This window comes from Crotalus tigris, unplaced genomic scaffold (assembly GCF_016545835.1).
Source record: "Crotalus tigris isolate CLP2741 ecotype Arizona unplaced genomic scaffold, ASM1654583v1 scf7180000017952.28453644438:3035480, whole genome shotgun sequence".
Classification (NCBI taxonomy): Eukaryota; Metazoa; Chordata; class Lepidosauria; order Squamata; family Viperidae; genus Crotalus; species Crotalus tigris.
This window is the reverse complement of record NW_024096741.1, coordinates 1,588,412-1,604,504: the sequence shown is the minus strand read 5'-3', so window position 1 is coordinate 1,604,504 and position 16,093 is coordinate 1,588,412. Positions and strand designations below refer to the sequence as shown.

The window sequence follows — 16,093 nt, the reverse complement described above, 5'->3', positions numbered from 1 at the left end:
ACAGTGACAAGTACTTGAGTTTGCACAACAAATAGAAACCAACTTTTTAAGGATACTGAATTATACTGAATAATAAGTAAACAGATCAAGTTGAATTTGCATATGATATTAAGTCAGTCACAAACACACATATATAATCAGGCCTAAACCTATCTAAGTTTAGCAAGTTGTCAAATATAGCTTCTAGGTCTTTAATTCCTTGATTATGTCTGTTGTGAAAGTCCAGCCAAGCAATAAAACGTACATTAAACTTCTTGTAAGTGTTGGTTCTCACTTTGATATGGATTCAAGTAATGCAGGATCAAGGGCATATGGTGCCCTAGGCTACAATCACTGACGGTGCCACATCACAAAAATGGAAAGATTTGCATTTTTAGAATGATTCAAAAGAAAGGACAGTATTGGTACCCTCTAACCATTGGCACTTTGGCTTAAAGCGGCCCTGGAGTCAAGCAACTATTAATAGAGAAAATTAGTAACTGTGGACCTTTTCTTCATTACAGAATAAACCTGCCTCCCGTCTGGGGTACAATGAGGCTAGGACAAAAAGTCTCAAGAATCTCCACTCTATGGTGCAAGTATTGATACTAAATTGAAAACAATTCACACATTGGAATTTTTGAATCATTACTGTTATGTCCCGAGCCTTGCAAACGGCTCGGGCGTTTGCAGGCAGTCCCGGGCAGGTGCAAAGCTGCCCGGGACCAGACAGGCTGTCGCCAGCGCCGTGCGCATGCGCGGGTGCTGGCGCGGGAAAAGTATCACATTTACCCGGGAAGCGTCTATATAAGAAGCTGGGAGGTTTTGGGAGCTGCTGAAGCCATCTACTTGTAAGCTGAACGCTGAATAAAGGAAACTGAGAACTTCAACTGCTTCTCGTGTCTGCTTCCCGCCAAGGACTCAACACTGGCGACGAAGGTGGGATGCCTTACACCGCCTGGAAAGGAAGAAGTGTAAGCTTACCCAAGTGAGTCCTGAGCGGCGGAACGGCGTCGACTTGGCAGCTACCCGCCAATCCAGTGCGCATTCGGGGGTAGGCTGGCTGATAGACCCGTCTTCTGAAGATGGCGAAAATCGGAAGGCTTTCGGAATTCGACGTCTCACATCCAGAGCGGTGGGAGTCATACGTAGCCAGGGTGGAGAACTACTTCAAGGCAAACCAAGTGAGGGAAGAGAGCTTGAAGGCTGCCACCCTGCTTTGTGTTTGCGGTCAAGACGCCTTCGACATCGCAGAAAACCTTGCAGCACCTGTTCCAGTAGAGTCTGTCAGCTACGCAGATCTGAAGAAGCTACTGAAGGAGCACTTCCACCCCAAGATGTCCGTCATCGCATGGCGCCACACCTTCGAGCAGAGGGATCAACGGCCCGGTGAGTCGGCCAAAGAATTCATCGCCGCATTACGGAAGGCCGCCAAGCACTGCGAGTTCAAAGACCTCGAAGAACGACTGAGGGACCGATTCGTGTGCGGGTTAAGGCATCGAGATCTACAACAAAGACTTTTCGCTAAAGAAGAATTGTCCTACCAAGATGCCTTAAGGGAAGTCACCGCAGAAGAAGCAGCAGGCGGCGCTGTCAAGAACATGCGGCCGATCAGAAACAGTCCAGAGGTTGCATCCGTGCACCAGGAAGACGCCCAAAGAAACTCCGAGGAGGATCCGGACGAGGAAGTCGACCGTCTCCACCCCACGACGGAAGAAAAACAGAAGGGAAGCTCTTCAGCTCCGCTCAAGTGCATCGGCTGTGGAGGTCGCCACAGGAGAACCGACTGCAAGTTCCGCTCCGCTACCTGCCGGGCATGCGGCAAACAAGGACACATTGCAGCTGTGTGTCTGGGCCGACGAAAGGTACAACCTCAGGAAGAACTGCGCCTGAAAGGTACCAGATTCCCCAGCCAGAATAGGGTAGGGTTTTGCGCTTCGCGAAGAAGCATCCTTAGGACAGGCACACACAAGCCCATTAAGAAAAAGCTGTCACTCAAGGTGAAGCTACAAGGGGTTCCATTATCTATGGAACTAGACACAGGTCTGCCTTTTCAATTATCTCCTTGCATACATTTAGGAAGATTTGTTCCGGTAGTGGAACTCAGGCCAAGTTAAGGCCTTCTGACATTGTGTTAACAGATTTTCAAAATTCAAGAGTGTGTGTTAAGGGGGAGGCCACCCTTAACGTGCAATACAAGAGTTTTGAAGGTCCACTAGACTTATTAGTAGTAGGGGGTGAACGAACGAGTCTCATAGGACTCGATTGGTTTGAGGCCCTGGGGATACACGTCACAGGACTCAACAGCTTACAAACACTCGACCTACAGGAAGTCTGCAAAGAATTTGCAGATGCAGATGTTTTCAGCCCCCAGCTGGGCACATTCAAAGGACCCCCTGTGTCCTTAAAGCTAGACCCCACTGTCACTCCCATTAGAATTAAAGCAAGAAGGGTCCCTTTTGCTTTAAAGAGTAAAATTGACACTGAGTTAGACAAACTGATTCAACAGGGAATCCTAGAACCTGTTGATTCCAGTCCTTGGGAGACCCCCATTGTCACGCCTCTAAAGGCAAATGGGGACATTCGCATTTGTGCTGACTACAAATGCACTCTGAATAAGGCATTGCAGCAACATGCCTATCCTGTTCCTGTGGTCAGTCATATTCTGGCCTCCCTCAAGGGGGGGCGCGTTTTTGCAAAGCTTGACCTAGCTCAAGCGTATCAACAGCTGCCTGTTGATGATGATGCTGCTATAGCTCAGACTATTGTGACCCACAGGGGAGCCTTTAAGGTAAAAAGGCTGCAGTTTGGAGTGAATGTCGCTCCTGGGATTTTCCAAAGCGTAATGGAAAACACACTACGGGGTATACCAGGGGTTTGCCCCTACTTTGATGATGTCTTAATTGCAGGAGACTCCACACACATTCTAGCTGAAGGCTAAGGGCTGTTCTGTTAAGATTCAGGAAGTCAGGCCTCAAGCTCAAAAAAGACAAATGCAAGATTGGAGTGCCTTCTACTGAATTTCTGGGGTTCAAAATTGATGCTGCTGGGATTCACCCTGCTGAATCCAAACTAACAGCTATTTTAGAAGCACCTAGGCCAAAGTCCAAGGCTGAACTTCAGGCCTTCCTGGGCCTCCTGAATTTCTACAATTCTTTTCTTCCTCATAAAGCTAGTGTAGCTGAGCCTCTTCACAGGCTACTAGACAAACAAGCAGTGTGGCAGTGGTCACAACACATGAGGCTTGCTTTAACAAAGTCAAGGCCTTGCTCACTTCTAACAGTGTACTTGCACATTTCAACGAATCTCTTCCTGTGTGCATCGCATGTGATGCGTCCCCTTACGGGGTAGGAGCTGTCCTGAGCCACCTCAGGTCTGATGGAACTCAGGTTCCTGTTGCATATTACTCCAGAACATTGTCTTCTGCTGAGCGCAACTACGCTCAGATAGACAGGGAGGCTCTGGCTGTTGTTGCTGGAATTAAAAAAATTCCACGATTTTCTATATGGCAGGCATTTCACGGTCTTCACTGACCATAAGCCTCTGCTGGGACTGTTTACCACACGTAAGCAGACTCCCCAAATCATTTCCCCTAGAATGCTTAGGTGGTCTATTTTTTTGTCTGCATATGATTTTTCTTTACTCCACAAGCCTGGGAAAGAAATGGGCCATGCTGATGGCCTCAGTAGATTGCCTCTGCCAGTAGTAGAAGCTGACCCTGCGCCAGTTGTCAACATTCTATCAATCCAAGCCTTGCCCGAGCTCCCTCTTTGTGCCAGGGATGTTGCCGCTGAAACAGGTACAGATCACACACTTTCACGTGTCCGTTCCTGGGTTTTGTCCGGTTGGCCTGAGCACTGCCCTAGTCCTGAGTTTCAGAGTTTCTGGTCCAAAAGAAACGAGTTGTCCCTTTCTCAGGTTGTCTGCTTTGGGGAAACAGAGTTGTCATTCCCACCTCAATGAGGACTAGGGTCTTAGAATCCCTCCACGAGGGTCATCCTGGCATTGTTCGTATGAAGGCTCTTGCACGCAGCCACTTGTGGTGGCCTGCTTTAGATAAGGATATTGAGGCTAAGGTGCATGCTTGCCATCTGTGCCAACGATCTCGCCCAGAGATGCTCCAAGCTCCCGTGCATAAATGGGAGGAAACGCAGTCCCCATGGTCTAGGGTGCACATTGACTACGCTGGGCCCTTTCAGGGCCAGTTCTTCTTGGTCCTTGTTGACAGCCATTCAAAATGGCTTGAGGTTGTACCTGTCTCTTCCACCACCACTGCAAAGACTATTCAGGTACTGAGGGGGATTTTTGCTGCACACGGGCTTCCAGATGTCATCGTGTCTGACAACGGCCCTCAATTCACTTCCTCCGAATTCCAAGCTTTCTTACAGGCTAACATGATTCGTCATGCCACATCTGCACCCTTCCACCCGTCCACCAACGGTATGGCTGAACGTATGGTGCGCATCACAAAGGACGCCTTGAAAAGACTCACCTACGGGGACTGGCATCACAGGTTGGCTGACTTTCTCCTTTCTTATCGCACCACACCGTCCACTTCTACAGGGAGAAGCCCAGCTGAACTTCGCTGGGGGCGTCAACTTACTACTAAACTGACCGGTTGCATCCGGACAGACTGCCTTCATCTACCTCACATCCTAGGGCACCTAGACAACTACTTGTGGGTGCCCCGGTTTGGGCTCGCAATTACGGGCCTGGTCATACCTGGGTCCCCGCTTCTATTTCCAGGGTCACAGGTCCTCTCTCCTACGAGGTTGCCCTGGACAACGGTCGTGTCCTGCGTTGGCACATCGACCAACTCCGCCCTAGGCGGGACTTTTCAGATGAGACTCCTGGGTCTTTTCCAGGGGGGGAGGGGGACCCTTTGGAGCAAAGGGAAGGGCACGAGCTGCTGCCCATCTCCACTGATGGAGCCACAAACGGCCCATCCCAGGGTTCCGCGAGAGCTCCGAACAAGAATTCTATGAGCCTACCTAACTACCAGGCATCCACGCCTACTCCAGCCAGGGAGTCACCCCGGGGGCATACTCACTTTCCACACACATCACACAGCACTCCAGTCACGGAGGATACCCGGGGGCATCCCAACAAATCATTCCCCGCAAGAGAGCTGGCACACAATCCCCAAGGTTGGCCTGACCTTACCCCAAATCCTACAGGGGGTCAAACATACAGGGAGGTGGTCGAGGAACCAAGTCCTGACTACAACACCTCTAGCCCAAATCAGGGAGTAACTGAGTTTTGGGAAAGTACAGAAACCCACACAAGCCCGGAAACAGAACGGGGTTCAGGGAATGGTCAGCCTCCTGACATGTCTTGGACGGACCTAGGAGGTTCAACAGAGACGCCCAGCAGTGGCTATCACTTCAAGGGGCCCGAGGGTCTACAGCTAGGCAGGTCAACCAGGTCACAAAGTGACAGAAGCCTGGCCTGACGAGCCCGGTGGGCAAGCAAGCAGGCCAGGCATCGGGGCACAGTCCTTGGAAGGCACCAAGGCAAAATAAGGAGAACAGGCTCACATCTCCCTCCAGTCAGGGAACTCATGCTAGTAACTCAGAGCTGAGAAGGTCACAGAGAGCAAAGAAGTCTCCTAAATACTTAGAGGATTACATAACATTGATGGCTAAACAAAAGCCAGGTAACGATAGGAGCACTGAGAAGCAGAACACTGCATAAAATAAATGATTATATGTTGGTAGTAGTTTTAGCCCGGGGGAAAGGGGTGTTGTGTCCTGAGCCTTGCAAACGGCTCGGGCGTTTGCAGGCAGTCCCGGGCAGGTGCAAAGCTGCCCGGGACCAGACAGGCTGTCGCCAGCGCCGTGTCCATGTGCGGGTGCTGGCGCGGGAAAAGTATCACATTTACCCGGGAAGCGTCTATATAAGAAGCTGGGAGGTTTTGGGAGCTGCTGAAGCCATCTACTTGTAAGCTGAACGCTGAATAAAGGAAACTGAGAACTTCAACTGCTTCTCGTGTCTGCTTCCCGCCAAGGACTCAACAATTACCATTTTCATTTTAGTAAAATTTACTAAAGAGAAATTGAGAAAAAGAATCACTTTTACTTCAAACCATTACAAAAGATCTGGAAGTTCTGCCCTGTTTAATACACCTATTTTGTCTTCTGCTCACTCTGTATAATGGTTACATGTGGTCATCACACAAGTGAGAGAGCCCAACTCCCCAAATGTTGGTGTTTCTCAGTTGTGTGATGACCACATGTAACCATTATACTCTTAAGCAGTGCTTAGAAGGCTAAACATAATTTTTAAAACTGCTGTCTCCAATGAAGAAAATTATGCACTTCTAATATAATTGGAGATTTCAGGCATTAAATTTAGAATTTAACTACCTATGGGAGTTTTTATTTCTACTTCTTTTTTTTAACTGAACTATATAGCAATGCAGATTGGGATAGTCAAAGTTGTACACTCAACACATTTAGGGGACATCATATCAAGAACGGCTATTTTAGATAAGACCTGTTTATTTATCAAATTAAAAACTCTTATGCACAACATGTTTTCCTTTACTATATCTGCCGCCTTAATATTCAGTTACTGGGAGGACACTGAATAGTACTAATTGTTAGGGCACCATTTGTCTTCACAAAAAAAATAAGAAAGTTGTCAGGCTAGAGAGACTATTGTACTTATCTCAAATGCCAAAGGCCATCAAGTAAACTGACAAATACCCACTACCTTGGAAAGATAGGAAGAACATAGATGCATAGAGATCTGAATTCTTTGCTCTGCAGTGCACAATCGGTGCTGGAATCTGAGATTTTATTCTTGTTTGGTATAAAGATTCTAATCTATCTGAGCCATGTCTGAGTGTCTACTACCTGGGCAAGCCACAGGCACGAAGGGGTGTGATGTATTGCCAGGTTCTGGTCAGCAAGACAGACATCTGATAACAAAGATCTGTGGTTGTTACTATAAATTTCGTGTCAAACACAATGGCCCTTGAGTGGAGCCTTTTTCAACTGCAAATCATCAAGTGTACAGCATAATCCAATGATGTTTACAGTGAAGAAGAGGGTTCATTACCTGATGCCTATACTTGCATTTGGAAAAGCTCTCACCTTACCAACTTTGCAAAAACCCTCATCTTTTTCTTGGTTGCGAATGTTGGACCTTAAAAAAGCAAGACAGGAAGAAAATCGATTCATTTAAGCCGTGATGCTGGAGAAGGACCCTGTGTATTCATTGGACAGCAAAGTTGACCAACAAGCAAGTACTGGAGTGAATAACATCAGACATGTCAATGGAAGGCACGATACTGCATTTCATTTGCTTTGGCCATGTCATCCAGGGGAATTCATTGGAGAAAGCAATTATGTTTGGAAGAGTTAGCAATAAAAGGAAACCAGGTCATCAAAGAACTCAGTGGCTGGACACCATCAAAGCTAGTACCAGCCAGAGCATAGAACAATTCAAAGAAGTAGTGCAAGATCAGAAGATGTGGAGAGATTTGACCCACAGAATCACCAAGAGTCAGACATGACTGAATGTGTAACATCATCACCATATTTTCCTATTTAGAGATTATTTGAATGTAGATGAATATGGTAGACAAGAAGTAAAGAAGGTTTAGGGCAGTGGTTCTCAACCTTTCTAATGCCGCGACCCCATAATACCGTTCCCCATGTTGTGGTGACCCCCAACCACTTATACATCACCAGGTGCCAGGGGCGTGGCCAAAGAAAAGGGGGGAAAAATGGCGGACAGCCTTGTTTGGCGACCCCCATGAAATGGTCATTCAACCCCAAATGGGGTCCCAACCCACAGGTTGAGAACCACTGGTTTAGGGCCAAATATTCCAATTGTTGCCACAATTCAGTATGTGTTAAACTAGGGTATTAGGAAACAACATGACAGAAATAGCTCTGGTGGCAAAAATGATTAAGTTATTTGAAAACTGTGAAATAGCTTGCAAGTATTTCTAGCATAAGTAAAATGAGGTCTCAGTGAATGTCTATAGAAAAGACCTGATTCAGTCAAGAATTTCATCCCCACAGTGGGACAAAATGGGAAATAAAGGAACAACTGCTTTTTATAACCCCAGAGCATCTGTTGAGAATGACCTGGTACCATCATGCCACACTCTGACTGTATGATGAAATAATTGTTAAGCTAGGCATAAATAGTCTGAAAGCAATATTTGTTTTATCAGGTTTCAAGAAGTTAGGAAAGGTACATCAGGATCATCTTATTTTATCCATTTAATATCTCTACAAAGGAGATCTGTTTTCATGGTTGAGTAACAGTTTGAACCCATCTCTCTAAACTAAAATTTGATCCATTACTTCAGTCAAGACTGCATCCATCAAGAATCTAACCGATGCAGATTGTAAGGAAAAGAGACTGTCCTCAGAAGAAACCTTGGAATCAGGAAGAGCTAGGTTTGAATTTCATCCCTGTTATAAATCTCTGAAACATTACCAACTGTCCTGTTGTTGAAAGATTTAAAAGTATACGAAGCACTTAAACTATTAAATGTTTATAAATATCATATTTATTGGTTGGAATAACAAAACACTAACTTCACTGTTGTGCCAACTAGACTGCAAATTCACTGTTTAAAGTGTTTAAATCTATTTAAATCATGCCTTTTCTCAAAAATTTTAAACCAGAGGTCCCCAACCTATGGGCTGTGGTCCATTATTGGGCTGTGGAGTCTTGGCCACTCTGCTAAGTGAGTGCCTGGCCAGTGAGCGTGTGTGTGTGTGTGTGTGTGTGTGTGTGTGTGTGTACGTGCTCACCCCCCCTTGCGCTGGTACTAGCCTTGCCACAAGCCTCACACCAGTGCTAGCAGCTCCATTTGGGGAGTGTGCATGCTCATGGCCCTGTTTGCATGCACATCACGCAGTCACATTTGCATGTGTGCACATGCATGCATAAAGGTGCCTGCCCCTCCCTTTCCCACAGGGCCACCAACCCAGGAAGGTTGGGGACACCCTGTTTTAAATAGAAAAACCAGAAACCATACTGTTGGCAATGTTTCAGTGGTAGATGCTGACCCCTAGTGTCTATTAGCAAGAAATAGTTGCTGAAATGGAAATACTCTATTATCAAGCCTTTCAAACATACAGTAGCTTAAGGACAAGAACCTCAGAAAAATGAAAGAATAAATCCATGTCTTTTTAAGGATAATTTATTTGTATAGTTATCCAAATTTCATTCTTACTTTCTTGCTTGCTTTTACCTCCATCCCTGAGTCTTGTGAACTGTGACTCAGGACATTTGCAATAAACCACTATAGAGTTTTATAAATAGTTTGAATTATCCATGTTGTTTTTTTAAGACTCTGCTAGGCCTATTGTTGAAAGGACTGGCATCATTATTCTTTCCAGTTTGGCTGCCACATAAAAATTGTGAACAAAGAATGGTATCAACTCTTGTTCAACTTCTTGATAGTTATAGTTTGTCACTAATTCATATAAATATGTAATTCTAATTGATTGTTACATAACCCAGTGTTTTTACATAGTTTAATGCAGGACTTTTCAACCTTTTCACCCATTGTACCACTTTTAGGATATGGCAACATCCTAGTATCACCAGGTGCCTAGAAAGGTGTCAAAAAAAGGAAAAAAGTGATAAAGTACAGGTAGTCCTCGACTTACAACAGTTCGCTTAGTGACTGTTCGAAGTTACAATGGCATTGAAAAAAGTACCCCCCAAGCCACAGCCGAGCAAGACACCTGCCTGCCCACCCGGTGGCACTCTTCCTCCTGTCCGAGGTTTTCGTTGTTGTGAGCATTTCTGTTTAGGATTGGCAGCGGGGGTGGGGTGGGGGTGTTTGGTTTTTATTCCCCCCGTCTGCTGGGTGGTTGCAGCAGATTTTGGTCACTTCACATGACCCTGGGACACTGTGACTGTCATAAATATGAATCAGTTGCCAAGCATCTGAATGTAAATCACAAGACCCTGGAGATGCTGCAACATTCCAGCTGATCGGCACTTCTTCTGGGGTCAGCAGAAGTGCCAGGATCAGTGCTGCTTTCCAGCTGATTGGTGCTTCTTCTGGGCTCCACAGAAGCACCAGGATCAATGCCGAGCTCCAGCTGGAGCCTGGCGCTGATCCTGGTGCTTCCACTGAGCCCTGATAGCCCCGAAGCACCGATCAGCTGGAAAGTGGCACTGAGCCTGGCGCTTCCGCTGAGCCCTGACAGCCCTGCAGCTCCAGCCATCGCTCGCTCAGGTTTGTGCGGTGCTGCCACTGGTTCAGCTCATTCCCCTCCCCCACTACCACTTTTCTAGGATGGTTACATACCACCTGCCAGGTGGTACCCGTACTACTGGTTGAAAAGCCCTGGTTTAATTTCAGTGGCAATAAATGAGGATCAGTCTAAGCAGAGCTAAGAGATATCTAGCATTACTGTTGCAGAGTCAGAACCAAATCAGAATTCCTCATGGCCAGAAAACTCTTTGAATGATGTTACACTAATTTGCATTAAATAGATATAATTTTCTAGATATAATTTGTTCCTTTCACAGTTTGGGACCTAGGCCAGGGGTCCTCAACCTTGGCAACTTTAAGACTTGTGGACTTCAACTCCCAGAATTCCTCAGCCAGCAAAGTTGTCTGGCTGAGGAATTCTGGGAGTTAAAGTCCACAAGTCTTTCCAGAGCAGCCCCACCTGGCTAGATTTTTTCTCCCCATTTAAATAAATGCAAGCATTGCTGTTGTACAGATTGGATTAAATATGGTTGCAGACAGTTAAAGTTGCCAAAGAAATGCCTCAACTTCAACACAGTGTCCTTAAAGCCTTTAAAAAAATGCTGTACTTTTTTTTCGAACAATCGGCTCCCAAGATGTGCTGGTAGACAGAGAACATTGATTCAACTATTCTGTCCATAGTTAGCAATACCAACAATATGGAGATTGTGATTATGGCCTTGAAGATCTGAAGCTGATTTGATCCAATAAATCCTTCCCTATACATTCCTTTGTTAGACCATTCAAAAGAGAAAGCAAATCTCAATAACACAAAACTCAGTGGTAGTGAGTGGAAAATAGAACATTGTCAGACTTTCCATAATAATTCAGAACAAAGAAAATAATGGCTCCTTGTTTCTAAATTGGTTTAAAGGGACACACACACACCCAGCAACAAAATATGTCAGGTTTGAAAATTTCACCATAAACTCACCTTGAATTGTAGACCACATGGCCAGGAACAATCTCAGGGAGGCAAGCTCAATGAAGTCAAGATGGTGACCACAAACATGTGATCAAAGCCACATCTTTTTTTACATGTGTTATTCATTTAAAGCAGAACAGGGCTTCAACTGTGTGGTTACAGCTGCCATCTTGACTTTTTTCAACATCCTCAAGATGACCTTACATAGGGCTGAAAATCTTATGTAAAGTTTCACTTACCAATAATTCAGCAACATTCAGAGTTTCTTCATTTTGTTGAAATGTTTGGACAATAATATTCTCTTGCCATAAGAGGGAGCTAAGAAATCAGTATTCAATTGCTTTTTGAACAATGGGGGACAGGGATATTATTTAGGCTGACTGTCTTCCCAGAATCAATTCATCTAATCTACAGCATGTTCATTCTAGACAACTCACAGGGTAATTTGTGCTGAGCAGTTGGAAGGGCAGAATAGCAGAGAAACATCCTACCATACCTTCCCTACATGCTCTTCCTACCAAACCACATTCAGATGGCTGCAGAGGATGGGCTTAGTAATTCACACATATCCAGAATGCATCAGACTGGGGAAATTTGTATCAGATTGGGAAAAATTGCAATTAATGTGAGAGAGGAAAGAAATATTCTAGAAGTTTTTGTATATTATATATAATATACTTATATTATAAATCTATAATATCCAAGTAGTGTAGTGGCTAGAATGTTGGATTGCACCAGTAAATTCCAGGTTCAAGTCCACACTCTACCAGGAAACTTAGAGCAGTGGTTCTCAACCTTTTTAATGCCGCGACCCCCAACCGGTCGTAAGTCAAGGACTACCCAACCAGTTGTAAGTCGAGGACTTTCCCTGCCCGGGCGTGTCGCGCATGCATGGTGCCGCCCCCTGCGCCGGCCGAGGCGTAGCTGGCAAGCAGCAGAGACGGCGCAGGCCGACCACCGGCTGGGCCACCCTCCCTGCGCCCGCCGGCCTCCAACCTTCCACCCCTGGCTCTCTTTTACTTACATTTTTAGTAGTTGCTCAGCAGGGAGGGGTGGAAACTTCCAGACAGCTCACCTTTGCTGCAGACAACTTGCAGCACCGTTTGCAGAATGGGACTTTTGGCGGGCTCAGCAGGGCAGAGACAGCATGGACAATTCCTATTGGCTTTGGAAAGCCAATAGAATTAGACTCTATTCAAGAGAGTCTATTCTATTGGCTTTCAAAAGCCAATAGAATAAAAGGGAGTAGCACAGCTAAGGAAAAGGGGGGAAAAATGGTGGACTGCGTTGTTTGGTGACCCCCATGAAATGGTCGTTCGACCCCAAATGGGGTCCCGACCCACAGGTTGAGAACCGCTGACTTAGAGGGTGATTCTGGAGCAGCCTTTCTTTCATCTCATCCTATATTATGAAATTGTTATGAAGGTAAATGTAAAGAAGAATTTGTAGGCTCTCCTGAGTTGCTTGGAAGAAAGTGAATAGAAAAGTAAGAAAGACATGAAAGTAACATTGTTTACAGAATAAAAATGATCAACTTTTCTAGTTATCATTTTTTTAGAGAGCTCGTTAAAAGAATGAAATTAATATATTTGTTTTTCATTCCCATACATTTTTCATCTTTTAAAATATTAGTATTGGCAAGAACCATCATTTCTGCAATGAAATCAGTAATAAAGGAGTTAATTCCTGCACCAGTTTGGGTATTTCATTCCAAACCTCACATTCACCCACCCCCCTTTTGAAAACATTATTGAAATGAATTTAAATCAACTATAATAATATGGAAATAGCATAGTAACAGTACTAAACAGAATTGACACCAGTGTGATTCCTTGGAATTTTTAACATTCTCCCCCAAAATAGAAAATCTTAGGAAAGTCTGCGCTGGATGAGACCAAAACTCTCTTTAGTGTTTATGTTGTGCAATGGTAACTTTGTTATGGGTCTACAGGAAAATAATTATGCAAGACCACAATAAAATTCTGCCATTCATTTTCCTCAGCAATTGATGGGTAAACATACTGGAGACAGCATTATGACTAGTAACTACTGAGAACCTTATCTTCCATCATAAGTCTATAATAATCTGTGGTCCACTGTCTCCACTACCATTTATAAGATTAGCATGCACTGCGGATTTACAATTACAGAAATATGCAAATCATACAGTGCATTCTCACTGGGGACAGAGACTGGCAAGTATTAGGAAAGGTGTATGTTACTGCCTGCTATCTCCTGAGATGTATGCTTTCCTCTTTAAACAAAAAACAAAACCTCCCTCTCTGTTTTATAGAATATTTAATTATATGGGCTGCTGAAGCCCAACAATTTCAAAGTTATAAACATTTACTTTTTATGCATCATGCTTTCAGCATAATTTACTTTTATTCCTCAACATAATCATATCTTTGCAGTTTGGGGGAGGAACGACAAAAGAGTGTGCTGTTGCAAAGTTCCAAAATGTTGCTCTTTTCTCTGGAATTCAGTATGAGTACACACGTGTACCATATTTCCAAGCAGGGAGACATTTCAAGGCCTTCATTTTCCTACAAATAGGATATCATTACCATGATCCTTGCTTTATTTGAATGCATAAATACATAAACTGGCAGAATATTTACACCTAAATCTCTATTTCCTATCTAATTTCTGATTATCGGCTGTGAAGTTCTTGACACAGTTAACACTAATCAGGGAATCAGAAAAAGTCTTGCATTTTGACCAATGCTTAATCCAGAATCATCTGTGGAAAGAAAACAAATAATGACATATCCATGATGATGTCATCATACAATCAGTGCACAATCATATGTGTGTTGTCATTTTAGTGTCACTGCAGTTTGTTGAAGTTACTGCTGCTAAAATACATAATATGGATTTGATTCCTTAGTAAGCTATCTTTATATTATTATCACTGGGATTGAACAGCATGTTGCCCCATTTCCATATAGAGCAGAGATGTCAAACTCACAATGTCATGTGACGTTGTGCAACTTATTGGGACAGTTTTGCCATTGCCGGCAATGGGTTAAGTGCAGCTTCCGTGTGATGCATCCGGGGACCGGCAGTTTGACACCCCTGATATAGAGAGTATAGTGCTTTGGAAATAGAAGAAGGGCCCTTAGCAGAAAGAACTGGATTGGCTGGAGATGAAGAATGAGACAGAAGCGCTGGCTCCTCTGATCCAAGTAAACAATTCAGCCAAATATTTGATGTGTTAAACAAACAATGGTGAAACAAATCATGATTTTGAATACCATAGGAACTCAATCATGCTCACAGAAAAACAACTTGTTTATCTCCCAATGAGCCAATGATTTAAAATAAGTTCTTGCAGTTTTGTAGTAAATCCATTTTTTTAAGTTTGCCAATGTATTAATAGGAAGGGAGCAAATTCAGCTCCAATTCTCAACATGGCTAGGTGGGGTATAAACAATTCAAAATATTGTACATCTAAGTTTATTTCTAGAACAGAAGTATTGGGGCACTTTGGGAAATAATCATTTCCAGAGCAATACCAGCATCTGGATGCTTCCTTGCAGTACCATGTTCAAAGGAAAAAAAATGGAGAACAGAGCATCCGGGTAAAAAAAAAAAAAATCTCTGAATGCCTAGCTAATTTCCTTTCTTGTTAGCTATGTAGCTAGAGTTAGAAAGTTCAATGGATTAAAAAAAAAACATCTTTCTACATTTATGTTCCTAACTCATTCCCTGGCAGGGAGTAGGAACAATTCATCAAAGTGGCAGGTACTTAAATAATCACAGAACAAATTCCATGCAGCTACCAGCTGGGATTAGCCATCAAAATGTTGGATTTAAATGGTCTATGATATGCAATTCACATTTGGACTGAAATCTAAAAAAAATCTGTATATTCATGGAATATTGGTATGATTGAATGCTTGATCATGTCTCTTTGTCATTATGTTTAACAGAGTTAGGTTTTTCTGCAACCTGTGGAATTTTTCTTATAGCTATTCATCAATGGCTAACCGGCTGCACTCAGAGTGTGGTCCTCAATGGAACTGCATCTACATGGAGGGAAGTGTGTAGTGGAGTGCCCCAGGGCTCTGTTCTGGGCCCAGTGCTCTTCAACATCTTTATCAACAATTTGGACGAGGGGATAGATGGGGAACTCATCAAATTTGCAGACGACACCAAGCTGGAAGGAATAGCCAACACTCCAGAAGACAGGCTTAAGATACAGAAGGATCTGGACAGACTTGAACACTGGGCACTAACTAACAAAATGAAATTCAATGGTGAAAAAAGCAAGGTTCTACATTAGGCAAGAAAACCAAATGCACAGATATAGTATAAGGGGCACCATGCTCAATATAGTAACTGTGAGAGGGACCTCGGAGTCCTAGTAGACAATCACTTAAATATGAGCCAGCAGTGTGCTGCAGCTGCCAAAAAGGCCAACAAGTGCTAGGCTGCATTAACAGAGGGATAGAATCAAGATCACGTGAAGTATTAATACCACTCTACAATGCCTTGGTAAGGCCACACTTGGAATACTGCATCCAGTTTTGGTCACCACGATGTAAAAAAGATGTTGAGACTCTAGAAAGAGTACAGAGAAGAGCAAACAAAGATGATTAGGGGACTGGAGGCTAAAACATATAAGGAACGGTTGCTAGACTTGGTTATGTCTAGTTTAACGAAGAGAAGGACAAGGGGGGGGACATGATAGCAGTATTCCAATATCTCAGGGGCTGCCATAAAGAAGAGGGGTGTCAAGCGATTTTCCAAGGCGCCTGAAGGGCAGGAAAAGAAGCAACGGGTGGAAAAACTAAGCAGGAGAGAAGCAACCTAGACTAAGGAGAAACTTCTGACAGTTAGAACAGTTAACCAGTGGAAACCACCTGCATCCAGAAACGGTGATTGCTCCAACACTGGAGATTTTTAAGAAGAGATGGACAGCCATTTGTCCGAAATGGTATAGGGTT

The 16,093-nt window shown here is 44.0% G+C and overlaps 1 protein-coding gene across 6 annotated transcripts in view; it reads left to right on the top strand.

The window, feature by feature from the left end:
- LOC120308860 (carbonic anhydrase 3-like) overlaps positions 1 to 16,093 on the top strand; it is a 62,765-nt gene that overhangs the window by 5,791 nt on the left and 40,881 nt on the right. The window lies entirely within an intron of this gene.